This window comes from Tamandua tetradactyla, chromosome 1 (genome assembly GCF_023851605.1).
Source record: "Tamandua tetradactyla isolate mTamTet1 chromosome 1, mTamTet1.pri, whole genome shotgun sequence".
Classification (NCBI taxonomy): Eukaryota; Metazoa; Chordata; class Mammalia; order Pilosa; family Myrmecophagidae; genus Tamandua; species Tamandua tetradactyla.
This window is the reverse complement of record NC_135327.1, coordinates 31,309,695-31,336,706: the sequence shown is the minus strand read 5'-3', so window position 1 is coordinate 31,336,706 and position 27,012 is coordinate 31,309,695. Positions and strand designations below refer to the sequence as shown.

The following is a 27,012-nucleotide window of genomic DNA, read 5'->3' as shown; positions in this document are numbered from 1 at the left end:
TTTAGTGCTAAAGATAATTTTTTCACAACAACAAAATCTGGTATTACACATGAAGTTAAACATTTTTCCCCCCCATAGTGAAGATATTATGCTTATATTTCATGTGGGCCATCTAAATTTCTTGATATGAATCAATAATATTGGAAGACTTACTATTTAGCAGTCTAAAAGTTTCAAAGTGGATATATAAACCTAGTCACTGGATTGAAAAATATGGAGCTAATTTTCTAGCTATGTTAATGAGTAAAGTAGATAATTGCTCTGTTGCTTTCAATTAGTTCATCCGTCCATCCATCTGCCCATTAAAATATTTACTGAAAGCCTGCTGTGTGCTCAGCACTGTACAGGAGCTGGAGATTTATTAAGGAACAAACTATACAAGATACTGTTCATAAGGAGCTTACATTTTAGTGGAGGTTGGGATGGAAAGAGACAATGATCAACTAAATCACTATATAATACATCGATAAAAATGAATGCCAAGAATAAAGATAAAGCCTGATAAGGGGATATAGTGTGATGGATGTGTGTATGTGTGTGTACTATTTCAACACAAACAGGATACTGTTATGTTAGGGAGAAAACCCTGAGGCAGTTGGGTTTGGGTGGGGAGAGGTAGTACCAAGGTCCTGAGGTTGGAATGGACTTAGGCCAACCAGGAATAATGAAGAAGTCAGTTTGAGGCAGAATTTTCAAGGATGAGAGCAATAGGAATCAAAAGCAGAGAAGTAGCTACGGGCAAGTTTATGCATTCACGACCTTGCAAGCAATGGCAAGGACTGTGGAACCTAAAGGGGTGAGAAGCCAGTAGAAGTTTTCAGCATTTCAGTGGTTTGATCTGACTTATATTTTAAAATAGTCACATCTGGCACTCTTAAAAGCAATGGTAATATCCTAGACTTTGATTGGTAGTAACATAACTGCATATGTTTGTCAAAATGCCTAGAAATGTATATTCACAAAGGGTAAATTTTCCTGAATGTGAACTACAGCTCAATAAACCTGACTTTTAAAATCCTCTTTATAACTGCTTTGTAGATGGTAGAAGGGTCAGAGTAAAAGCAGAGACTAATTAGGAAGGATAAGGTACAGTTGAGGTAAGATACAATGATTTGAACTAGGTTGATAGAGGATTTAGTGAGAAATTGCTGGGATTTGAGTCTATTTCTAAAGTGAAACCATTGGGATTTTGTTATAGATTATACATGAATTCTCTTCTCATTCCCCACTCTTCCAAATCTGAGCAAATGCCACCACTATCCACCAGTTACCTAAGCTAATACCTGGCAGCCACCTTTCACACAACTCTCTTTCTTATTCCTCATTGCCTAATTACCAAGTCCTGGGGACTTTTCCTTACTAACTAATCTTAACCCATTCTAACTGAACCTGGTCCATATCCAAATATTTCTTGCCAATACAATGCAGTAGCTTTTCTTCTGATTTATGATTTATGATCCTACTCTGTTTAAATCCATTCTCTGCACAGAAATTAGGGTAATCATTTTGCAATCTTTATTTAACAAATATTTATTGAATGCCCACCATTTGTCTGGCTAATTTAGAAACTGGCTGTCTATTAGGAAACAGAAGAAACCAAAGTCTTTATATGAGCCTGTTTTAGTAGGTTTACGGATTAAAATACTTAAAGACCTATTCTAACCCTTACAAAATGAACAATTGGTTTAAATATTTTCCTGCCAAGAGACCGTGGATTGATGAGCATACCAATGCAAGCACAGAAGTTATTTTAAAAAATCTATGCATTGTTTTTTTGGGGGGTGGACTGAAAATTAAGTTTCATGATTTATAGGCAATGTTGCCTTCTTATCTTTGGAACTGTTTCACACATGACAGGCATTAAAACAAGAAGTGAAATGAAACAAACTTAGAAACAGACCTTGGAATTGCTGTCATCAAGTAGGAAACCAAGTTTCAAAAAGATGAAAGCATATTCATTCATACTTCGCTCAAAAACTATTTATTGTTCATATCACTTTTTTACAATTTGGTTTTGCATGTATGATTTATAAAGTATGTAATATATTAGTACAATATGTATATAATTTATAAATTTAAAATGGGGTGGTGCGATGGTGGCTCAGCAGGCAGAATTCTTGCCTGCCATTGGGAGACCTAGGTTTGATTCCCGGTGCCTTCCCATGCAAAAAAAAAAAAAAAAAAAGATTGCCTTGTATTAGGGGTGCAGGACCAAAATTTTTTCTTGATGGCATATACAATTGAGAGTGTTTATAGATTACTAAGTTAAATCTCTGGTGCTATGGAAACCTAATGTTACCTTTTCCAGGTGTTTATTTTCTAAAATAAAATGGGTGTATTTTCCATCCCTTTGCATTTTTACATTTATAAACCATCTGTCGACGCTGCTGGAAAGCTGGGGTGATACAGCTGAGTTTAGAAATCCAGGCGAACCAGCCAAGCTACCTGTCAGAAGCTACAGGTTCTAAATTGTTCCAAATGCCAATGGAGCTAAAGTTCTCTTTGTGAAAAGCAGCCACTTTCATCTCAGCCTTATGCTATAATTAGTGGGTTTCTTAATTACACAGTGCTAGAAGAGGTTTGTGCTGGGGAAGGGTGGCAGTGAAAATGCTGCTGCAGTTGCAGATTCTAGGTGGGCAGATTTTCTCAGTGAACTCCAAGTTCACTCCATATGCAGCACAAATGCTTTTGGATAAAAGAGGGTGTTCATTTGAAGGTACCCACACTTATTTAGAAAAGAAAAGAAAGGACTTCATATACTCCAGCTCATGATGGCTTAATTTGATTTTTAAATGGAGTGTGATAGTAAAGTATGATTTTGATTTGTTTGGTGGAAAACCTGAGTTCACCCCCCTCACCCCCCCCCCCCTTCATCCTGAAAGGAGTTGCTTGCCTAAGTCAGATCAGACACCATTTATCAAGTGCCTTCTAGGAGCCTGGCACGTGCTGAATACTTCATGTGCACCAATTCCTTTCTTCTTACTCTAGTCTGCCTTTGTTGAGTGAGGAAGCTGAAATTCTGAGGTTGTGTTAACTGTTAGTGACAAGTCAAACAGAGCTAAACAGTGGCTCTAGTGCTGTCTGCTGAATGATGAATCTGTGTGGTCACCACACTGCTTTGTATGATACTTTAATTTGATGGTGATGTATATACACAAGCTGATGTCAGAGCTAATTTTTGGAGGACAAGAGTTGGCCACTTTGAGAGACTGTATCAAGGAAGAAGGAGAGGAGAGTTGAGGTAGCTAACAATGGGGTGGGGGGGCACCTTGGGAATGGAACAGAGGAATTCCATTCCATTTCTAATGACTGCTGGGTAAAGGGACTCCTCTTCCTTGCCACCCTCTGACATCTTCAATAAAATGCACGTTTCTTGTTAAACATTGTGAGCTGGATCTCTTTGTAGAGACAGAGTTTAAATGTTGAGCCATGAGACTAATTTGGCTTGGGGCAGAAATGGAAGGTGCCCAGATGCTCTCTGTTATGTTTTGCATCCTCTGCTTTAGAAACAGGGCTATCAAAGTCCTGACTACCATGTCAGGGTTGGGAACAGGAGAGCTCTGGCTAAGACAGCCTGATTTTTTTTTTTTTTTTTTTTTGCTGCCTGATTTTTGAAGGACCAGGAAGAGGTTAACCCTTGAGATGCTTTGCTTCTTTTAGAACCAGGGCCTGTGACAAACGTGAAGCTTCTTTCTGTAATTCGGTAAAGGTGTGAAAAGAGAAACACCCTGTCTCTGCTTGCGTGAATTTCCATTGCCCATCTATAGAATTTATGGCTTTTTGAGGAAGGGCAAAGTCTTGCAGTGGGAGGAAACTCATTAGTGGTATCACTCTCAGGGTTTAGGATTTTATGACCTTGAGGCACATAAATCTGGGAAATGGCCTCAGTGAGCTGTCCAATGCATTGATAAATAGACGCAACACCATAAACCAGGATCTGTAACCCATGGAGTCTCCTTCTCGTGTGGGAGACTGAGCCATGCATCTTCCCTGTGTCCCAGATCCTTAGATTATCCAGAGCTGCAAGAACGAGGTTATCAGTTCATTAATTCACTTACATGTCCCCGTTCTTCCACACTTCCTCATCCATCCCTGCAATCTCAGCTATTAATATCATCCAAGCTAATTTTCAGAGCTGCGTCAAAAGAATTGGTATTTAATGGATGGTCATCTCGATCTTGGCCACAGCACTTCTAAGTAGAAAGTAGTGTCCATCAATTTGGGGTGTCAAGAATTTCTTCTCTTAAGAGCAGTCCTTTTTTTTTTCCATAACATATAGCTCCTCTGACAGCTTAAGAGTGCTGAATTAGGATGTGTATTCTGCAGACATGAGAGGAAGAAATAGTAATGAAACACAATTATACTCAATCCTATAACTTTTGCCTGCCTTGAAGAAATTTAGCTGCTCACTCCTAAGATTAGATATTTGATATAGCACCATTTTCAGGTTAACCAACAAAGTCTTTTTTTTTTTTCTGAAAAGTTTCTAATTTCTGTGAAGAACTCTGAAGTCTGAGCTTTTCTCCTGCTTGTAAACTAATAGTTTCCTAGCTGTTGGCAGATTACACAAGATTCTGGGGTCAGAGACAAAGGACTTTTACTCACAACAGAGCAGACTGTATGAGGTTTATGTTTGCATCTATTCTGCTTGCTCTACAAGTCCCAAGGGGCAAAGCAGAGCAGCCCAGCGACTGTTGCATAACCGAATATTCCCAAATTAGAAAATCCTAATCTTTTAAAGGGGGCTCCTAGCAAACCTGTCCAAATTTTGCCCAAAGGGAGACATTACCTTCAATAAACTTGTCAAGAAACAACGCTGCCCTCTCTGTCCCAGAGGGAGATGTTAACACCATCTTCCAAGACCACTTGCTATATAAACATTCTTGAAAAGATAACCTGCAACAAAAACTGCCACAAGATATGCAGAAATGCAAGAAACCTATGGAGAATTGTCTCCCAGCAATTTTAGAAAGGAATTTGGCATGACTTAGTTATTTACTAATATTTACCTCCATGTCCAATGACAGATATTTTGGAATAAAAACAAATGTAAAAACATCCTCATTGTTCAGATGCTAAAACAAACAAACAACAACACACAGTAATGTGAAATTTTGCCTAAAGAGTACAATCTGGAAAAATATACTGTCATTATATTTAATTTCCCTTCAATTAAAATCTGATTTATTTCAAGAAAATGCCCTATTTATTTTTAATTACAGTATGCTCTGCCAGTAACTGTATTTAATCCTGGTAGCAAGACCATTAAAGGACTGTCTTATACATTGTTAAATAAGACAACTCATAATTTCCTATAATTTGAGAGGAATTCAGAGAAATGAAAATAATGGGATATTTTATCTTCAAAAAGTAGAGGTTTATCTGAGACATGTCTATTTGAATTGCTTTCTCTTTTTTTGTGAACTGCTGCTTCGTTTTTACAAAAGAAAAAGAAACATTTCGTGAAGAGAGTAATAAAAGGCCTCACTTCACTATCTTTCCACTTAAGATTTATCTCCTTTCCTTTTTCCATATTGGCTATTGTAATTATATAATTCTTTCAGACTGATCAGCTTAGCATACAAGAAGCACCAGTTCTCTTAAGTGTCCCTTGAACTTTATTCATATAATTATGATGCTCGCTCTCTCTCTTCTTTTTTTTTTGAGATGGCAAGCTCCAGGAATCGAACCTACGTTTCCAGCGTGACCGGGGGAATTCTGCCACTGAGCCACTGTTGCACCGCCCTCTCTTTATTTGTTAATGGCATTAAATTAATCTCAGTGTTTATTTGGGGGTTCTATGACATGTATTGTGGTTACCTGTGCAAAAATTTAAGAAAATATGTCACTTAATAAATCTCACAATTATTTTTATCAGCATTTTGTATCCTTTCTGAAGGATAAAAATGTATGACCCCACGTGTTACATTTAAGCACTAACCAAGTAGTTTGCTTTATGTCCTGAAACTCATCAACAAGGTTTCCTCCTCTTGATGTATTTTTCTTTCTATGGAGGTTTCAGAGAAACAAGAGAAAACAAATCTTTGAAAGTACACACTGTGATTTTCTTTTCAATATATATTAATTGGGGATATTTGGTGACAATTTAACAGCCAGCTTAAAAGGCATCTGACAAAATATTTGCAGGGAAAAATTTACTCAGAAACACAATAATAAGTAATCACAGGATCAAGAGTTGCAAACCACCAAGATTTCAGGCAAAGTTGCCATCGAGTTCCTGGTGCCTCTACATGTATCAGACCTTGGACTGGGGGGGGGTGGGGTGCACTCTCTTCACCCCCACCCCAGTTTTGCTTTCCATATCTTTTTTTTTATAACACTGACATTTTCTGAATTTTATCATTTTTACAAAACAAAACAAAAGCAGGTATCAAAAACCCCTCACTGCCCCAGAGGGAGATATTAACACCATCTTCCAAGACCACTTGCTATATAAACATCCTTGAAAAGATAACCTGCAACAAAAAGCAGGTATCAAAAAACAGCAAAGAGTTCATAGAATTTCTGCACCATTCTTTTCATAAATCAATGATTATGAAACTGGTGTCCAGTCTAAATACTAAATACAGGCTGATTTCCTTCCTGGTCACATGCATATGGGTGGGCTTGTTTGGGACCTGGTCATTTTCTTGAAAATTGATTTAGTTTGTCTAATAAAGTAAACGCTTTTTGCTGTGTGGCATATTCTTCTTTTTTTTTTTTTTTAAAAACACTGAGATAAAATATGGAATGTATACTGGATCTGAATATTTGGATCTGAATCAAAACTTTTTGAGATCCCAATTATCTTGAAGAACACTGAAGACACAGGGCATATTAAATACTAATTGTACACCCCATAATGTCTAAGGCAGTTTCTATATTTCTAAAGAAAACAGAATTTCGTTTAGAGGCTGCCCAGAGGTTGAACTACATTATAGTTTCCACATCCTTTTTGATTTGGATTACGTTCCCAATTAGGGCCATATTACTGGGACAAAAGTTTTATGCTTATGCCAAACAGGCTCTGATATTTTATAGATAAATTTGTATAAAGCAACTCCTTGCTCTGGACCCTGGGTAACCACAAAGAAATTGAGAAGCCATGATTATTGGATGCTGAGAAGAAAGCATACTTGAAAACTCAGTGCCTAGATAATCTGGAGGTGAGCAGAAACAAAGCTGTAACTTGGTAGTGGTGTTCACCAACCAGAAGTTCCAGGAACACAATTGCTTAAATAAGGGAAGTATGGTCCAGTTTTGCAATGTTACTAGCTGCCAGTCTTTCAAACATTTTTTTTTTTCCGCATGGGCAGGCACAGGGAATCCAATCCTGGTCTCCCACATGGCAGGCAAGAACTCTGCCTGCTGAGTCATCGTGGCTGGCCCTCAAACACACTTTTTACAAAGATCACTGTTGACTAGCAATGAGTTAGGAAACAGGCCTCAAATTTTGACCACATCTCTCAGGATTAATCCAGAACAAAGCAAAACAAAACTCAGCCAACAGGGATTAAAAATTGCACAAACGTGAATGTAAATTATACTATATACAGACTGGTATTAACATCGATGAAATAGCTTTTGAGAGCATGAAACACTCCTGCAGAAACAAAATTTCCTCTCTATTATCCAATTTTCATTAAAAGGAAAACATACATAATTTTCTTCTTTACAGATATGTAAAAAGAAGCAAGAAAGCAGAGCCGAGGCCAACAGTCGCTACCCAACGGGCAGCGGTAGCATTTGGTTGTTTTGGTCTCTGTACCAGCAACTCCCGCTCCTGTGGCTGATATCCAGTTCTTACAGGACCACACGGTTTTCCCTGTAGTCAAGACTCCAGGGATGGACCCTCTTCCTCCACCTTCAAGGGCCATTTTATGCCACTACAATCACACAGCGCTGCTATTGTCCGAGGGGCTTTCTGAGCCTTTATAAATATCCTTCATGAGTAGAGCCGATATTCCTGTCCAGAGATTGGACTGCCTTCTCAATAACGCTAGCTTTAAAAGAAAGAAGCACGTTCAACAACACGCCTGCCCGATCCTTCACCACCTGGCTCTCGGTGTAGCTGGGGGGATTTTCGTAGGGCCGGGCCTAGTTACAGCCTCCTCTCTCCTTGTCCCCAGTCTTGTTCTCATCGCATCTAGCCACATCCACCTTCCGGAACCGGCTGCGACACCGTATTCTTTGACATTCCCTATCTGGACTGAGGAGGGCAAAGGCGTCGTCTTTGTGGTTCCTCAGGCCCTGTGTCACCTCAGCAGCGGCAGCCCAGCAGGCCTCGGCAGCCTGACGCCTTCACTTCCTTCTTCCGCTCTGGCTGAGGCGCTTCCGGGCCTGCGCACAGGCCCCGCTCCTTCCCGCTCGGGTGCCTTCCTGCGTTTCCTTACTCCTTGAGTGCTGCAGTTGAGAATTCTGAGTTTTGATGAGCCAGAGCACCAGCCATATACACTCAAGATCGAATAATAATTGTAATTATTACCACCATTACTAGGATCCTATTGTATAGAAAAATGATAGACATGCATTTTTTACTATTTTTATATAGCTCCTGTTGCTTTCTTGAGGGTTTTTTTTTTTATATAAAGAAAAGGCTGAAGATTTTCTTTCTTTCTTTTTCTTTTTTTTAAGATGTCACTTCTTGCTTTGTTCCATACTACAGCTTTTGGGTAGGGACCTCCAAAATGCCATTAACAAGAGTAATAGTGAAACCAGATACACTGTGTGTCCATCTCCCCCTCTCCCCGAAAATAATCAAATCGCCTTGTCTAAAGTAAGGTGATGATATTGTGTTCATGCCTGTTATCCTTTCTCCCTGCCTAGGTGGGCAACCTTCCAGGAAGAAACAAATCCAAAACATAAACATTGTCAATGGTGGCTGGTGTACAGCCACTGGCTCGGCTATATTCTTGGCACATAAGCTGGATGTGAAAACAACATCAGAAAAGACAGTCCAGGTCCTGTGAGTCATTTTCCTGATTGATCTAATTTACCTTGAAGGTTAATGTATTCTAAACTAACTCAGAGGTTAATAACCACTTAAAGATATATGAAAGACATTTCGCTGTATGTGAGCAGTGTGTCAGAACCTCGTTTATTGCCTCTTCAATGACTTTGGGAGTTATTTGATGAGATTTAAAGGGGAATTTGATTGTAAGATATGGAGAGTGACAGGTGCAATGCATAAAGGGCTTTGGAATTTATTCTTGTTAATAACAAAAACAAGCATGTAATTTGATGTTCAGTAATGTGATCTTCAGAAACAAATATTTATTTTTAAGGTGGAAATTATATTTATCTACTGAATGAGATAATTGGATATGCTGTTTTGCCAAAAGGGAAAGATAGTTTTTAGACTAAAATGTGATATCCGTGTTCTTATTTCACCCCATTTAATCTATTTAATCACAACAAGAAACCGATTGTTGAGTAATGCCTTCACATGGGCATCTAAAATAGAGGTTTCTAGAGTGTTTCCCTCTCTTGTTTTTAGCCATTTGAAACACATTCCTGGTCTGATACGGGGACCTCGTTTGGGCATGCTTAAAGATAGAGCGTCAATCCCAATGAATGGCATATTCACCCCCAGCTTTCTTTTCCACTTCCCCTTCTAGAATTTTCCCTTAACTTTTATTTCCCTTCTTTTTCTTGATTCTCTCTCTCTTTTTTCTTTTAATTTAACTCTACTTCCAGTTCCCAGGTTCAAAGTGAACACTGGTATATGGGTAAATGAGATTCCAGTAGTGAGGATAAGAGTGATTGTGGAGTGCTGTTAGGAATTATAGATATTGGCGTGTAATAGAATGAAAGACCCACCTCCATTCTGTTTCCCTCACTTCCCCTTTGAGCTGTAATCTGTAGCCATTTAATAGAAAATAGTTAAATTTAGGCTTTTGGACAATCTTCATCATCTTTGTCGTTGTAGTTGTCATCACCTCCATATCACTGTGCATGAGGTATTTACTAAAGATCATCTCTGTATTATCTCCTTTATTACATACATTACTCCCATGGGGAAAGCGACCTTATTATCTCCTATTTTACAGACAGAGGAGCTGACTTTTCCTGTTTTCCTGCAATTTTAGCTAAGATCCAAACTGAAAACAAGAGGTCTACATATTCTTTCCCAATCCAAACAAGTGAGTTCTTCAAGAAGATCATTGAGAGCATGGGGCACCTATAAGAAAAAGAGCCCGTTATCTTGTACCTGTGTAGAGCAAAGTTAGGCAGCAAACTTTTGGTTTTCCGTCTTTGCTTACCTGAAGAAGATACTAAAAGGACTGAACAAAACTTAGTTGGGGCTAAGACTGGAGGTGGCACTGCACTTCTACTGAATGATGTAGCAGAAATGTGGGTGTTTCCTATAAGTCCCATAAGTAATAAGGAAACTGGACCTGCACTTTCCTACTGATATCAATTCCTGATCATCATCCACTGGACAAAGAAGTTCTGGAAAGTGGGAAGTAGAACAGGTACTGTGGGAAGACTCTATGGAGTTCTGCAAAGCCCCATGACCCATAAGAGGCAGCATTTGGATATTGCCACCTGGAAAGCATTGATGGCCAGTCAAGGAGAGACAGAGGCAGCTGCAAACACCAAAGGGAGAATGGCTACTCTACTGGTTAAGTCAGGAGATATTGCTCTTCTTCCCAATCTTTGTCCTGACCCAACGCCAGATATGCCACAGTCAAGAAGGGGGAGACAGGAGACATATGAAATGTGCTATCCATACCCTCCTCCCTCCTCTAAGCGTCTCTATCCACAAGCTTAGCATGACTAGGGGAGGTGAGCTGAATATGAGATAGAAGTTTTAAAATGTACTGGGCCAAGATTTAGTTGCCAAAATGGACCAAAATTTTTTGAATCTGCCTCAAATTATTTAAAGTATTGAAAAGAGATGCCTACCACTTACAGAAAAGGAGTGATTGTGTACAAAATTTTTTTTCAAGTTTATTACCCACCCCCAAAGAGGTGACTCCACCATAAATTATTCATTAAGCTATTAGCAATGTAGAAATCTGCACATATGTAAAGACATTTTACTTCTCAACTATGGTGATACCTGTCTAGGGGGCAGTATGTGCCAGTTTGCTAAATGTGTCTTTGACACAATATATAATATATGCAATGTGCATCTGAATTATGAAACATAACTTGACCTCACCACCAAAATTAAGCAGTGTAACTCTATGTATATCAGTAAGCTTCTTGTGTTTTCTTTTATTTCATTTCCCTTCTCTCCCCCCTGAGATATTTACTATTCTGAATTTTATGTAGATTATTTCTTTGGTTTTTAAAAATCACTATTTTGTTTGCTGAGGAAAAGAGGTCTCCAGTTCACATTTCTTTCTATGGAGCATAAACCTCTTGTACTGGAATATAGGATATATTCCATCCAGAATGTTAGATTTTATCAGCCTTTTCACCATGCCCACAGTGTAGCTTGTTGCCTGCCACAAAGTAGGTGCAAAGAAAATATTTGATGAATCTCCAAGTGTAGGAAGTAAACGATAATGATGAAGACCAAAGTAACCCTTGCCTTGATGGAATATATTCTATGTGTCCAGTCGTGGCTTTCTCTTTCTATTCCTCACAAATATTCTGCAAGGTAGTTTATTATTGCCATTTTACAGATGAAACCAAATCAAAGAGTAGTGCATTCACCACTCGAAGACACACAGCTAGTAAATGGCTGGATCAGGGGTTGAACCCAGGTTATTTCAGATATCAAAGGTTGTTTTCTTTGCACTATCCTAACTTCACAGGATAATAGACGTCCACGCAGTCTGTTGACTGACATAAGTGTGGCTTATGATTCCTGGCCCTGCCTTCCTGCAGAACACAAGGCTTTCTATTGCTATGTCTACACTGTCGTAAACTTTATTTTAATTGGTAACTACTGAAAAAATGGTTTAAAGGAAAAATTGCCTTAGGAGGTTGAAGCTGGTTATTTATCTGCAGTCTTCGTGGCATAAACATTGAATATACAATAGGATTTATACTAAAAAAGTGATTTATCCCCACAAGTTATTGATTCATTCATGAGTCAGGAATGGCAGAACTGAGGAGATATGATTGATTTAGAAGATTTCAATAAAGAATGGAAATAAGATGCCTCCATTGTTGGGCCCATTTTATGTTCCTTTGTTGACACACTGAACCCAGATAAATGTCACAATTAAATCAATAACCAGATGTGGGTACCACACCCCAGCCAGTTGTTTAGAAAGCATGCTTAATTGTCAACAAGAATATCTTATCATTGATAAGATCCTTTAAATTGTACTTGTCACCAGAAAAGTGTTCTTAAAAAATGCTACAAGGCTTCATATCACTTCTTTCGTAATGAATTATGACCTCAATTTCTTTCAAGCTTGAATCTTTTTAATTGGAAGATTTTGCTGCATGGCTTTTAACATCTTCAGCATATTCTAATATCTTGCTTCATCTTAAATCTTTGCATATATATGTGTATACACACACACATTATATATATCTGATAGGTGAATACAAATATTAATTGTGGGAAATTTATTTTGCTGTTTTTTTTAATTCTTTTTTCTTTTTACAATTATTGTAGTAGTTGAATGGCTTAACTTGGTGTGAATTACTTAAGAAATAAAAGTTCTATCCCATGGAAGCTACGTACATTTATTTTAAGGAAGTATATTGATATACTGGTTTGAGTCCTGCTATATACACCAGAAAAGCCATGTTCTTTTTTAGGAAAAGGTTGAGAAATCTTCACAAACCTACAGTCCATCCATAGTATAAAATCACTGGCTCACAATATCATCACATAGTTGTGTATTCATCACCATCATCATTTTTGGAATATTTGTATCATTCCAGAAAAATAAATAAAAATTAAAAACTCACACATCCCATATCCCTTATCCATCCTTCTCACTGACCACTAGTATTTCAATCTACCTATCTTTTTTTTTTTTGCATGGGCAGGCACTAGAAATTGAACCTGGATCTCTGGCATGGCAGGCGAGAACTGCCTAGTGAGCCATCGTGGCCTGCCATACCCATTTTTGTTTTAATCCATATCCCCTCCTATTATTTATTTATCTATTTTTCCTTATTATTATTATTTTTTTACTCATCTATCCATATCCTGGATAAAAGGAACATCAGACACAAGGTTTTTACAATCGCATGGTTACACTGTAAAAGCTACATAGTTAAACAATCGTCTTCAAGAATCAAGGCTACTGGAACACAGTTCAACAATTTCAGGTACATCCCTCTAGCCACCCCAATACAACATAACCTTAAAAGGGATATCTATATAATGCATAATAACTACCTCCAGGATAACTTCTTGACTCTGTTTGAAATTTCTCAGCCACTGAAATTTTTTTTTTTTAATTTTTTTATTAATCAAAAAAAAAGAAAAGAAATTAACACAACATTTAGAAATCATTCCATTCTACAAATGCACTCAGTAATTCTTAGTATCATCACATAGATGTTTGATCATCATTTCTTAGTACATTTGCATCGATTTAGGAAAAGAACTAGCAAAACAGCAGAAAAAGATATAGAATGTTAATATAGAGAAGAGAATTAAAATAATAATACTACTTATATATATATATATATAAAAAGGAAAAAGAAAAAAAACAAAAACAAAAGATACAAACACACAAACAAACAAACAAAAAACCCTATTTCAGGTGCAGCTTCATTCAGTGTTCCAACCTAGTTACATTACACTTAGGTATTATTGTGCTGTCCATTTTTGAGTTTTTGTATCTAGTCCTGTTGCTCAGCCACTGAAATTTATTTTGTCTCATTTCTCTCTTCCCCCTTTTGGTCACGAAGCCTTTCTCAATCCTATGATTCCAGGTCCTGGCTCATAGTTTGTCCCAAGTTGCCTGGGAAATTTACACCCCTGAGAGTAATGTCCCACATAAGGGGGAGGGTGTGAGTTCACCGCTGAGTTGGCTTAGGAAGAGAGGCCACATCTGAGCAACAAAAGAGGTTCTCTGGAGGGGGGTGACATACACATAATTATAAGTAGGCTTAGCTTCCCCTTTGCAGGAATAAATTTCGTAGGGTCAAACCCCATGATTGAGGGCTCAGCTTATTGAATAGATTGTCCCCATTGCTTGGGAGAATATCAGGATTCCCCAGATAGGTAATTTTAATATTTCCTCCTTTCTACCCAGTCCCCCAAGGGGACTCTGCAAAACTTTGTTATTCTCTGTCCAGATTACTCTGGGATATATAAGGGTGTGCTGGTCTGAATCTGTGGTGGACCCCAGAAAAGCCATGCCCTTTAATCCTCATTCAGTATTGCTGGGTGGGAGCATTTTAATTGTTTCCATGAAGATGTGACCCACCCAATTGTGGGTGGTAACTTTTGATTAGATGATTTCCATGGAGGTGTGTCTCCACCCACTGAAGGTGGAATTGCTTACTGGAAGCCTTTAAAAGAGGAAACATTTGGAGAGAGTCTCTTTTTTGTAGAGCCGCATGAAAGCCAGCAGATGCCTCTGTGTTCGCCATGTGCCCTTCAGGCTGAGAGAGGAACGTTGAACGTCATTGGCCTTCTTAAACCTAGGTATCTTTCCTTGGATGCCTTTGATTGGACATTTCTATAGACGTGTTTTAATTGGGACATTTTCTTGGCCTTAGAACTGTAAATGAGCAACTTATTAAATTCCCCTTGTTGCAAGCCATTCCGTTTCTGGTATATTGCATTCTGGCAGCTAGCAAACTAGAACAAATGGCATCACAAAATAAGGGTTGCAACTCCAGAATAGATGTGACTACTGTAAGAGTTTATCTAGGACCCTTTACAATATGTCCCAGTCTGATAACCCATGCTCTTGACTTCAGTTCTCTGAGTTTGTATGTTATAGTTAGTCCATATGAGTGAGGCCTGATAGTATTTGTCTTTTTGTTTCTGAAATTTCATTCAACATGCTGTCCTTAAGTTTCATTCACCTAGTTGTATGCCTCACAACTTCATTGCTTCTTGCAGCCACTCAGTAGTTCATTGTATGTATACACCACAGTTCCCTCTTCCATTCCTTGGTCATTGTACCCTTAGGCCACTTCCATCCATTGCAAATCTCAAACACTGCCGCATTTAAACACCAGTGTGCAAATGTCCATTTGTATCACCACTCGCAGTTCCTCCAGTTATATACCTGCAATGGGGTTGCAGGATCATAAGGCAACCCCACATGTTGCCTCCTGTGAACCACCACACTGCCCTCCAGAGGGGCTGTCCCTTTCAGCTTTCCTCCCAACAGCAAATAGATCCATCTGTTTCTCCACATTTTTTCTAGCGCTTGTTTCTCTCTGTTAATTTTTAAAGAGTTTTATTCACCCATCAAACAATGCAATCTAAGTAAATAGCCATACCTTCGCCACCATAATGTATATGAAGATATTTCATCTTCTTCTGCAAAGAATCCATACCCTTCCCCTATATCCCCTACTTGTTGACTTTCAGTTTTGGCATATTGCCCTTGTTACATTCAGTGGAAGCACAGTGTTACTGCTGACTATAGACCCTAACTTGCATCAATTGTATTTTTTCCTATACACCATCCTATTTTTTTCTTTCTTTTTTTTTTTTTTTTAGGTGCATGATCCAGGAATTGAACCTGGGTCTCCTGCGTGGAAGGCGAGCATTCTACCACTGAACCACCCATGCACCCACCATCCTATTTTTAACACCTTACATTGTTGACATTCATTTGTTCTTCCCCATGCAAAAAATATTTCTATATTTGCACATTTAATCATCATCATTGTCTACTCTAGGCATTTCTAAGTTATATACTCTCAGTCTTCATCCTCTACCTTTGGTTCTGGTGTCATACGTGCCCCCAGCTCTCTCCTTCAATAATGCTCACATTCAGTTTCATTCAGTATACTTATATTATTGTGCCACCATCAGGTAGTATTGTGCTATCCATTTCAGAATATTTACAATTGGTCATTTTGCAATTCTGTATTCCTTCGGCACCAAATTCCCAATCTCTACTCTCTTTCTATCTTCTAATAACCGTGTTCCTAACTTTGTTTCTCATAGTTCATTCATTAATGTTAGTTCATATTAGTGAGACTATACAGTATTTGTCTTTTTGTTTCTGGCTAATTTCTTTCAGTTTAATGTCCTCAAGATTCATCTATATTATATGCTTTATGACTTTATACTGCCTTATAGCTGCATAATATTCCATCATATGTATACACTACAACTTGTTTACCTACTCCTCTGTTAATGGACATTTGGGCTGTTTCCATCTCTTGGAAATTGCAAATAATGCTGCTGTAAACATTGGTGTGCAAATGTCTGTATGTGTCCATGCCTCAGTTACTCTGATTATGTACCTAGTAATGGGATTGCTGGATCATATGACAATTCTCTACTTAGCTTCCTGAGGAACCACCAAACTGCCTTCCAGAGCAGTTGCACCATTTTACATTCTCACCAACTGTGGATAAGTGTGCCTTTTTCTCCGCATCCTCCCCAGCACTTGTTGTTTTCTGTTTTTGTTTTTGTTTTTGGTAATGGCCATTCTAGTGGATGAGAAATTATATCTCTTTGTGGTTTTGATTTGCATTTCCCTAATAGCTAGTGAAATTGAGCATCTTTTCCTGTGCCTTTTAGCCATTTGTACTTCCTCTTCTGAAGAGTGTCTGTTCATATCTTTTGCCCATTTTTAAATTGAATTTGCCTTTTTGTTGTTGAGTTGTAGAATCTCTTCATATATTCTGGATATTAAATCCGTATCTGATCCAAATATGGTCTCCCATTGTGTAGACTGCCTTTTTACTTTCCTGAAAGAGTTCTTTGATGCTGGAAAGTGTTTAAATTTGAGGAGATCCCATTTACCTATTTCTTTTTTCGTTGCTTGTGCTTTGGGTGTAAGGTCTAGGAAATCACTTCCTGTCACAAGATATATATTTCCCTATATTTTCTTCTAGAAGTTCTATAGTCTTAGCTCTAATATTTGGATCTTTGATTAATTTTGAGTTTAAATGTTGCGTGAGATATGGATCCTTTTTCATTCTTTTGCATATGGATATCCAGTTCTCCAAACACCATTTATTGAAGAAGCTGTTCTTTTCCAGTTGGGTTGGTTTGACTGCCTTATCAAGCATCAATTGTCTGTAGATGAGAGGGTCTATTTCTGAACACTCAATTTGCTTCCATCGGTCAGTATTTCTAGCTTTATGCCAATACCATGCTGTTTTGACCACTGTAGCTTTGAAATATGCTTTAAAATCAGGTAGTATGAGACCTCCCACTTCATTTTTCTTTCTCAAGATATTTTTAGCTATTTGGGGCACCCTGCCCTTCCAATATTGGTTTTTCTGTTTCTGCAAAGTAAGTGGTTTGGATTTTAATTGGTATTGCATTGAATCTATAAATCAATTTGGGTAGAATTGCCATCTTAACTATATTTAGTCTTCCAATCCATGAACACAATATGCCCGTCCATTTATTTTGGTCTTCCACGAATTTTTTTTAGCAATTTCTTGTAGTTTTCTATATATAGGTCTTTTGTATACTTAAATTTAAGCCTAAATATGTGATTCTTTTGGTTGCTATTGCAAGGGGAATTATCTTTATTTCCTCCTCAGATTGCTCATTATCAGTATATAGAAACACTACTGATTTTGGGGTGTGAATCTTATACCCTGCCACTTTGCTGTACTCATTTATTAGCTCTAGTAGCTTTGCTGTGGGTTTTTGGGATTTTTGACATATAGTATCATATCATCTGCAAATAGTGAGAGTTTTACTTCTTCCTTTCCAGTTTGGATGTTTTAAACTTCATTTTCTTGTCTAATTGCTCTGGCTAGAACTTCCAGTACAATGTTGAATAATAATGGTGACAGTGGGCATCCTTGTCTTGTTCCTGATCTTAGAGGGAAAGCTTTCAGACTTTCTCCATTGAGAATGATGTTAGCTGTGGCTTTTTCATCTATTCCCTTTATCATCTTGAGAAAGTTCCTTTATTTCCTATCCTTTAAAGTGTTTTCATGAAGAATGATGTTGAATTTTGTCAAATGACTTTTCTGCATCAATCGAGATGATCATGTGGGTTTTCCACTTTGATTTATTGATATGGTGTATTACATTAATTGATTTTTTTGTTGTTGTTGAACCAGTCTTGCATACCTGGAATAAATCCTACTTGGTCATGGTGTATAATTCTTTTAATGTGCTACTGTATTCAATTTAAAGATGTTTTGGTGAGGATTTTTGCATTTATATTCATTAAAGAGATTGGTCTGTAATTTTAATTTCTTATAATATCTTTGTCTGGGTTTGGTATGAGGATGATGTTGGCTTTATGGAATGAGTTAGGTGGCTTTCCCTGCTCTTCAGTTTTTTTGAAGAGTTTGAACAGGATTGGTACTAATTCTTTCTTGAATGCTTGGTAATATTCACATGTGAAGCCATCTGGTTAGACCTCTTTTTGGGGTGCTTATTGATGATTGATTCAGTCTCTTTATTTGTAGTTCTCTTGTTGAGGCCATCTATTTCTTATCAAGTCAGTGTTGGTTCTTCATGCCTTTCTAGGAAGCTGTCCATTTCATGAGCATTGTCTAGTTTATTAGCATATAGTTTCTCACAATATACTCTCATTACCACTTTTATTTCTCTGGAGCCAGTGGCTATGTCCCCTCTTCCATTTCTGATTTTATTTATTTGCATTGTCTCTGTCTCTTTCTTTTTTGTCAGCCTAGCTAAGGGTCCATCAAGTGTATTGATTTTCTCAAAGAACCAACTTCTAGTTTTGTTGATTTTCTCTATTGTTTTCATATTCTCAATTTCATTTATTTCTGCTCTGATCTTCATTATTTCTTTACTTTTGTTTGCTTTGGGGTTAGTTTGCTGTTATTTCTTTAGTTCTTCCAAGTGGACAATTAATTCCTTGATTTTTGCTCTTTTTTTCTTTTTTAATATAGTCATTTAAGGCAACAAATATCCCTCTCAGCACTGCTTTTGTTGCATCCCATACATTTTGATATCTTGTGTTTTAATTTGCCTCAAGATATTTACTTATTTCTCTTGTAATTTCTTCCTTGACCCACTGGTTGTTTAAGACTGTGTTGTTTAGCCTCCACATATTGGTGAATTTTCTTTCCCTCTGCTAGATTTTTTTTTTTTTTTTTTTTTTTTTTTTTTTAAAGGAAAGAAAGAGAGAAGGAAGGAAGGAAGAGAGGAAGAAAGGGAAACAACTTTTAAACATTTTCTTGTTTTATTGTATTTTGTTTCTCCGTTTTCGTTACATGGGCTGGGGCCGGGAATCGAACCGAGGTCCTCCGGCATAGCAGGCAAGCACTTTGCCCGCTGAGCCACCGCGGCCCGCCCCCCTCTGCTAGATTTTCAACTTCATCTCATATGAGCCGAGAAAGTGTTTTGTATAAATTCGATCTTTGAAATTTATTGAGAATTGCTTTGTGACCCAACATATGGTCTATCCTTAAGAATGACACATGAGGAAGGGGCAGGAGGGCGACTGAGGTGGCAATTCAGGAATGTGGCTAACCTGGGAGAGATTTCTGCACCACATGTGGCAGCCCTTGTTGCAGAGGCCAAGGAACTGAGAAGCTGAAAGCTGGAGGCTGGCACAGAGGCACGGAGCCATGGAGCCTGCGAGAGTGCATGGATGGGAAGATGGGATGAGTAAGTAAGCCAGGCTGCATTCCTTGGGCACGCTATCCTCACCAGCACAGCCCCATGACTGGCGACTCACCCCACACCCCAAACACCTGAACCCTGTCACCCACTCCCATTCCGCGTGCTCCAGGTGCCCTCACCCTACCAGCCCCCAGTGCACATACCTGCCCCACAACCCACCCCAAGGGCAGCTCAAACTACCATTCCTGCAACCCTCCCAAGCACTACCTCTCTCTCCCTGTTCCCTACAGAATGTTGCCAGTGCATAAGGATTGTGGGCATTAACCTCCATACCTAGGCTACCCCTGCCCCCTGTCCATAGTGTCACACAGCCTCACCCCACCCTCCCTAAGCTCGGCACATCCATTTATCACACTCTCAGGCCCACAAAATGTGCATGGGCCCCCAGTCACGTCATTCAGCTCTGGGAACCACATTTTACAGCATTAGAACCACACATGCGTGCAGTCTTCAGCCTCACTTCCCAGCTCTGAGAAAGTGCCTGAGCAGCCAGGTCATGTCTGCTCCCAGTCTATGAAGGTGTAATGCTGACCTGCTGCCACAGCTCTACGCATGCACACAGAGGGCCCCATGCCTTAGACCAAAGCACACCAGAGTTAGACCACCCAGACCAGTGCAGCCACACAGCAACATCCTCCCTGGCCATTAGGCGCCCATGTTCACAAGTATCAGCATAATCCCCTGTGCCCATACCTGCCCTGAAACAAATCACCATACTGAGTGCTCCACCCGTGCCCTGCTCCCTGCTGTACAACCATCCTGCAAACACAAGGCCTTAGACTACTAAAAGAGATCAACACCCAAAGTAAATCAATCAAGATATTTATATGTGATGAAGACAGCAGAAGATCACTAAGCATATCATAATGCAGACAGATATAGCCCTGCTTAATGACCAAATTAAAAGACCAGAGGAAACACAGACATTGAAACAACTAATCAAAGATGTTCATACAACTCTACTTAATAAAATAAATGGGATAGTAATGGAGCTCAAGAAGACAGTAGAAGAACACAAAGAGGAATTTGAAAGAATAAATTGAAAAATAGTGGAAATCACAGAGATTAAAGCCTCTGTTGATCAAGTAACAACACCAGATTTGAAGAGACAGAAGAAAGAATAAGTGATATAGAGGACAGGATAATTGACTTTGAAGACTCAAATCAGCAAATGGCAAAAAAGATGGAAAAAACTGAATGGGAGCTCAAGGAAATGATAGACAAAACAAAGTGCACAAATATAAGAATCACTGGTGTCCCAGAAGGAGAAGAGAGGAGTAAAGGGCTAGGAAGTATAGTTGAGGACATAATGGGGGAAACTTCCCAACCCTCATAAAGGTCATAAATATACAAGTCAAAGAAGCCCAAAGAACTCCAAACAGAATAAATCCAAATAGGCTTTCTCCAAGGCACATACTAATCAGTCTGTCAAATGTTGAAGAGAAGCAGAAAATCCTGAAAGCAGCAAGAGAAAAACAATCTATTACATACAAGGGAAATCAAATAAGACTGACTTCAGACTACTCAACTAACACCCTGGAGGTGAAAAGGCAGTGGTTTGATATATTCAATATCCTGAAAGAGAAAGACTTCTAGCCAAGAATTCAGTATCCAGCCAAATTGTCCTTCAAATTTGAGGGAGAGATTAAAGTTTTCACAGACAAAGAAGTCCTGAAAGAATTTGTCAACAAGACACTGGCCCTACAAGAAATACTAAAAGGAGATCTGCCAGCTGAAAAACAAAGACAGGAGAGGGAGGTCTGGAGGAGGGCACATAATTGAAGAGTACCACTAAGGGTGATTTAATTAATACAAAGAGAAAGAGGGAAAAGAATATATAAATCTGATAAAATAAAAAAGATAAGGTGGTGGAATCAAGAAATGCCTTTTCAGTAATAATTTTGAATGTCAACAGACTAAACTTACCAGTTAAAAGATAGATTGGCAGAATAGATTAAGAACATAATCCAGCTATATGCTACTTACAAGAGACTCATTTTAGACACAAGATTTCAAATAGATTGAAAGTGAAGGGATGGAAAAAGATGTCTCATGCAAGTTGTAACCAAAAGAAAGCAGGAGTAGCTATACTAATATCGGACAAAATAGACTTTAAATGTAAAGATATCATAAGAGACAAAGAAGGACAGTATATACTAATTAAAGGGTCAATTCACTCAGAAGATATAACAATCATAAATGTTTATGCTCCCTGTGGTAGTTAGATTCAGTTGTCAACTTGGCCATGTGAAGGCACCTAGTTCTGTTGCTGAGGACTTGAGCCAATGGTACATGAACCTCATCTGTTGCTAATTACATCTGTAGTCGACTAGAAGGTGTGCCTGCTGCAATTAATGATGTTTGACTTAATTGGCTGGTGCTTAAATGAGAGAGCATAATGTAGCACAGCCTAAGCAGCTTGGTGTTCTTCATCTCAGCACTCTCAGCTCAGCCCAGGCCTTTGGAGATGCAGAAAGAAGTCACCCTGGGGAGAGTTGTTGGAACCCAGGGGCCTGGAGAGAAGGCCAGCAGAGACCATCCTGTGCCTTCCCACGTAAAAAAGAACCTCAGTGGAAAGTTAGCTGCCTTTCCTCTGAAGAACTAACAAAATAAATCCCCTTTTATTAAAAGCCAGTCCGTCTCTGGCATGTTGCATTCCAGCAGCTAGCATACCAGAACATTCCCAATCAAGGAGCTCCAAAGTACATGAGACAGACATTGGCAAAACTGAAGGGAGTAATAAATGTTTGAACAATACTAGTAGGAGACTTCAATACACCACTCTCCTCTGTAGATGGAACAACTGGACAGAAGATCAACAAGGAAATAGAGAAGTTAAATGACTTGATAAATGAATTGGATCTAAAAGACAAATATAGGTAATTCCACCCTGAAGTACAAGGTTATGCATTCTTCTGTAGTGCTCAGGGAACATTCTCCAGGACAGATCATATGCTGGGGCACAAAACAGGTTTTTATAAATTTAAAAATATTCAAATTATTCAAAACACCTTCTCTGATCACAATGGGATGAAGGAGGAACTCAATAACCACCAAAGAACGAGAACATTCACAAATATATGGAGATTAAATAACACACTCTTAAACAACCAGTGGGTCAAAAAAGAAATTGAGGGAGAAATCAGTACCTATCTGGAGATGAATGAAAATGAGAATACCACTTATCAGAACTTATGCAATGCAGCAAAGGCTGTGCTGAGAGGGAAATTTATTGTCTTAAATGCCTATATTAAAGAACAAGAAAGAGCAAAAATCGAGGACTTAACAGCAAACCTGGAGGAACTTGAAAAAGAACAGCAAACTAACCCCAAAGCAAATAAGAGAAGAGAAATAACAAAGATTAAAGCAGAGATAAATGAATGGCAGAACAAAAGAACAATAGAAAGAATCAATAAAACCAAAAGTTGGCTCTTTGAGAAAATCAATAAAATTGATGGGCCACTAGCAAGACCGACAAAGAAAAAAAGAGAGAGCATGTAAATAAACAAAATCAGAAATGAGAAGGGGTGCATTTCCACAGACCCTGAAAAAATAAAAGAAATTATAATAGGATACTATAAACAACTATACACCAACAAACTAGACAACTTAGATGAAATGGACACAGTCTTGGAGACACACAAACAGGTTACACTTTGACTCAGGAAGAAATGGAAGAGCTCCACAAACCAATCACAAGTAAAGAGATTCAATCAGTTATCAAAAATCTTCCTACAAAGAAAAGCCCCAGATGGCTTCACAGGGAAATTTTATCAAACATTCCAGAAATAAGTAACACCAATCCTGCTCAAACTTTTCACAAAAATTGAGGAAAAATGAACTCTACCTAACTCATTTTATGAAGCTAATATAATTTTAATGCCAAAATTGGATAAAGATGCTATAAGAAAGGAAAACTGCAGGCCAATCTCCCTAATGAACAGAGATGCAAAAATTTTCAATAAAATATTAACAAATCAAATCCAACAGCACATTAAAAGAATTATACACTATGACTAAGTGGGGTTTATACCAGGAATGCAAGGACAGTTCAACACCAGAAAATCAATTAATATAATACAGCACATTAACAAATCAAAAGGGAAAAATCACATGATCTCCTCAATTGAGGCTGAAAAAGCATTAGACAAAATTCAGCAACCTTTTCTGATAAAAACACTCCAAAAGGTAGGAATCAAAGGTCAGGGTAACTACCTCAATATGATAAAGGGAATATATGAAAAACACTTATAGCCAACAAAAAAAGTCATTTGTGATGATAAAAAAATATTTAAGCCCTCTAGCCTCCTATATTCTGCAGTAACTAGAAGGAAATATATGAGAGGATTGTATGGCAGCCCATGACAAACTCCGGAATTTCTCCTGTAACCACTTGTTGACGAGTGCTTTGTAAACTATTGCTTTTTTATTTCTTTGCTTTGTATGTAAGTTATACTATACAATGAAAAAAGTTTTTAAAAAAAAATAATGATACGTGAGCACTTGAGAAAAATGTGTATCCTGCTTTGTGTGGTATAATGTTCTGTAAATATCTGTTACGTCTACTTCACTTATTGTATTATTCAAAATCTCTGTTTCCTTATTGATTCTCTGTCTAGATCTTTTGTCCATTGGTGGGACTGGGGAATTGAACTCTCCAATTATTATGATAGAGGTGTCTACTTCTCCCTTCAGTGTTGTCGGTGTTTGATGTATGTGTTTTGAAGCACTCTGGCTCAGTGCATAAATATTTATGATTCTTTTATCTTATTCTTGAATTGTTCCTTTTGTGTCCTTCTTTGTCTCTTTTAATTGTTTTACATTTGAAGTCTAAATTTTTGGTTATTAGTATAGCTACCCTTGCTCTTTTCTGAGTATTGTTTGCATGAAATATCTTCTTCCAGCCTTTCACTTTCAACCTACTTTTGTCTTTGGGTCTAAAGTGAGTCTCCTGTAGACTGCCTTGTAGATGGGTCCTCTTTTTAAATCCATTCTGCCAGTCTATATCTTTTGATTGGGGCATCTAATCCACTAACATTTAATGTTATTACTGTAAAGTGAGTACATTCTTTTACCATTTTGTCTTTTGGATTTTATATGCCTTATCTATTTTTTTCTATTTTTTACCTTTACTAATAGTCTTCACTTCTACACTCTTTTCCACACTTCTCTCTCCTGTCTTTTTTCTATCTGCCTATACTTCTCCCTTTAGTATTTCTTGTAGATGATGCCTCTTAGTCACAAATCCTCTCAGTGGTTATATGAAAATATTTTAATCTCCCCCTCTTTAAAAAATTTTTTTCAGTTTATTTCATAATCATAAACTTAACTCTGAATTCCAGCTGGATTTGGAAGATAATGCAGAACCAAAAGAACTGCAGTGAGAGCACAATGATAGGATGTTGAAGCAGAACAGGGGAGGTGAGATGTTATCCTAAGTTACAGAAGTAATGGTCTGGTGATTAAGACAAAACACAAATCAACTTTATTTGTCCACAGTCGACAATAACGATGTTCTTGCTGGTCTTGCCATTTCTAGACCCAAAGTGCTCTATGATTTCCACAATATTCATGCCCTCTTTCCCCTTGCTAAAGACCATGTGCTTGCCATCCAATACTCAGTTAGCAGTGCAGATGAAAAACTGGGAACTGTTTGTGTTGGCTGTGGCCAGGGAACAAGATGCCAGGACCCATATGCTTCAGGATGAAGTTGTCATCATCAAACTTCTCCCTGTAGATGGACTTGCCACCATTGCCACTGTGGCATGTGAAGTCACCGCCCTGGCACATAAATCCAGGAACAATTCTGTGAAAATCAAAATCATTAAAACCAAATTCTTTCTCCTCAGTGCTCAGAGCATGAAAATTTTCTGCTATCTTTGGAATTCTGTCTGCACACTGTTCCAAGGAGACACAGCCCAAAGGCTTTCCATCAGTGGTAATGTCAAAGAACATGATGGGTTTGTCCATGGCTGTGGGCAGGGAACTGTGGCAGTGGCATCTGCCTCCCCCTCATTTTCGAAGGACAGTTTTGCTGGGTATATTTTTTTGATTGGCAGTTTTTCTCTTTCAGAATCTTAAATACATCATACCACTTCCTTCTTGCCTCTATGGTTTCTGCTGAGAAGTCCACACACAGTCTTATTGAGCTTCCATTCTATGTGATGGATTGCTTTTCTTTTGCTGCTTTTAAGATTCTCTCTATGTCTTTGACTTTGGACAATCTGAGTCATAAGATTCTTGGAGTATGTCTATTCAGATCTATTCTGTTTAGGAAACACTGCACTTCTTGGATCTGTAATGTTATTTTTTTCATAAAAAATGGGAAATTTTTACTGATTATTTCCTCCATTTATTTTTCTGCTCCTTTTCCCTTCTCTTCTCCTTCTGGGACACTCATAACATGTATATTCTTATGCTGCATGTTGTCATTCAATTTCCTGAGAATCTACTCATAATTTACCATTCTTTTCCCTATATTTTCTTCTGTGTGTCTGATTTCAGATGTCCTGTCCTTTGGTTCACTAACCCATTTTTCTGTCTCTTCAAATCTATTGTTTAAGCCTCCAATGTTTTTCATCACTTCTATTATGCCTTTCATTCCCATAAGTTCTGCAATTTGTTTTATCAAACTTTCAAGTTCTTCTTTATGTTTGCCTAATGTTTTCTTTATATCGTCCTCAACCATTGATTTGATTTTTGATGAGATTTTGCATGTCTGTTAGAACATCCTGAATTAGTCGTTTCAACTCCTGTATTTCATCTGAACTGTTTGGTTTGTTCCTTTGGTCCATATCTTTGATTTTCCTAGTCTGATTGTTTTCTTTTTGCTGGCCTCTAGACATTTTGATTTCCTTAATTAGTTTATTGTGGAAGTTGTTTTCACTCTTTTACCTAGGGTTTTCTTGTTGGATGGCTTTGTTCTCTGTCTGTTGTTTGATATTCAGTTCAACTTATTCTAGACCTCTAGCAAAAGTTCTGTTTAACTGATCAGAATTTTTCAGTTTTTATTTATCTGTTTCTATGGAGTACTTTTTCTGAGGAGGTACTCTTCATATATGATGAACCCCATTCAGATTTTCCCAGAACAGACAGGTCCATATCTCATGAGGAGAGATTAGCCAGTATCAGGTTTCCTTGAGGGTGAAACCAAGCAGGTGTCAGATTTTCCTATAAATCCTCTAGGTTTTGTGCTTTTCATTTACTTTCCAGTATGTGACACTTGTCTGCCTGCAGCTTCCCACCAAGGTAAACTGATTTGATGCCTTTAATTTCAGCAACTTCTCCCTGGCAGGGTCATGGTTAAGACTGAGGTTGAG

At 38.1% G+C, this 27,012-nt stretch overlaps 1 long non-coding RNA gene and 2 pseudogenes across 2 annotated transcripts in view; 1 reads left to right on the top strand and 2 right to left on the bottom strand.

The window, feature by feature from the left end:
• Positions 1-2,197: 2,197 nt before the first annotated feature.
• On the bottom strand, positions 2,198-8,304 carry LOC143644496 (actin-related protein 2/3 complex subunit 5 pseudogene; annotated as a pseudogene). The gene is made up of 2 exons (XR_013156736.1): positions 4,790-8,304; positions 2,198-4,320 (listed from the first exon to the last, which is right to left on the bottom strand). The product of XR_013156736.1 is annotated as an actin-related protein 2/3 complex subunit 5 pseudogene (transcript).
• A 64-nt stretch (positions 8,305-8,368) lies between these two features.
• The window catches only part of LOC143644503 (uncharacterized), a 47,966-nt gene continuing 29,322 nt past the window's right edge, over positions 8,369-27,012 (top strand). Inside the window, exons 1-2 of the long non-coding RNA XR_013156738.1 lie at positions 8,369-8,474; positions 8,827-8,965. This is a non-coding gene — a long non-coding RNA (uncharacterized LOC143644503). The remainder of the gene's footprint in view (positions 8,475-8,826; positions 8,966-27,012) is intronic.
• LOC143678229 (peptidyl-prolyl cis-trans isomerase A pseudogene) lies at positions 25,156-25,663 on the bottom strand (annotated as a pseudogene).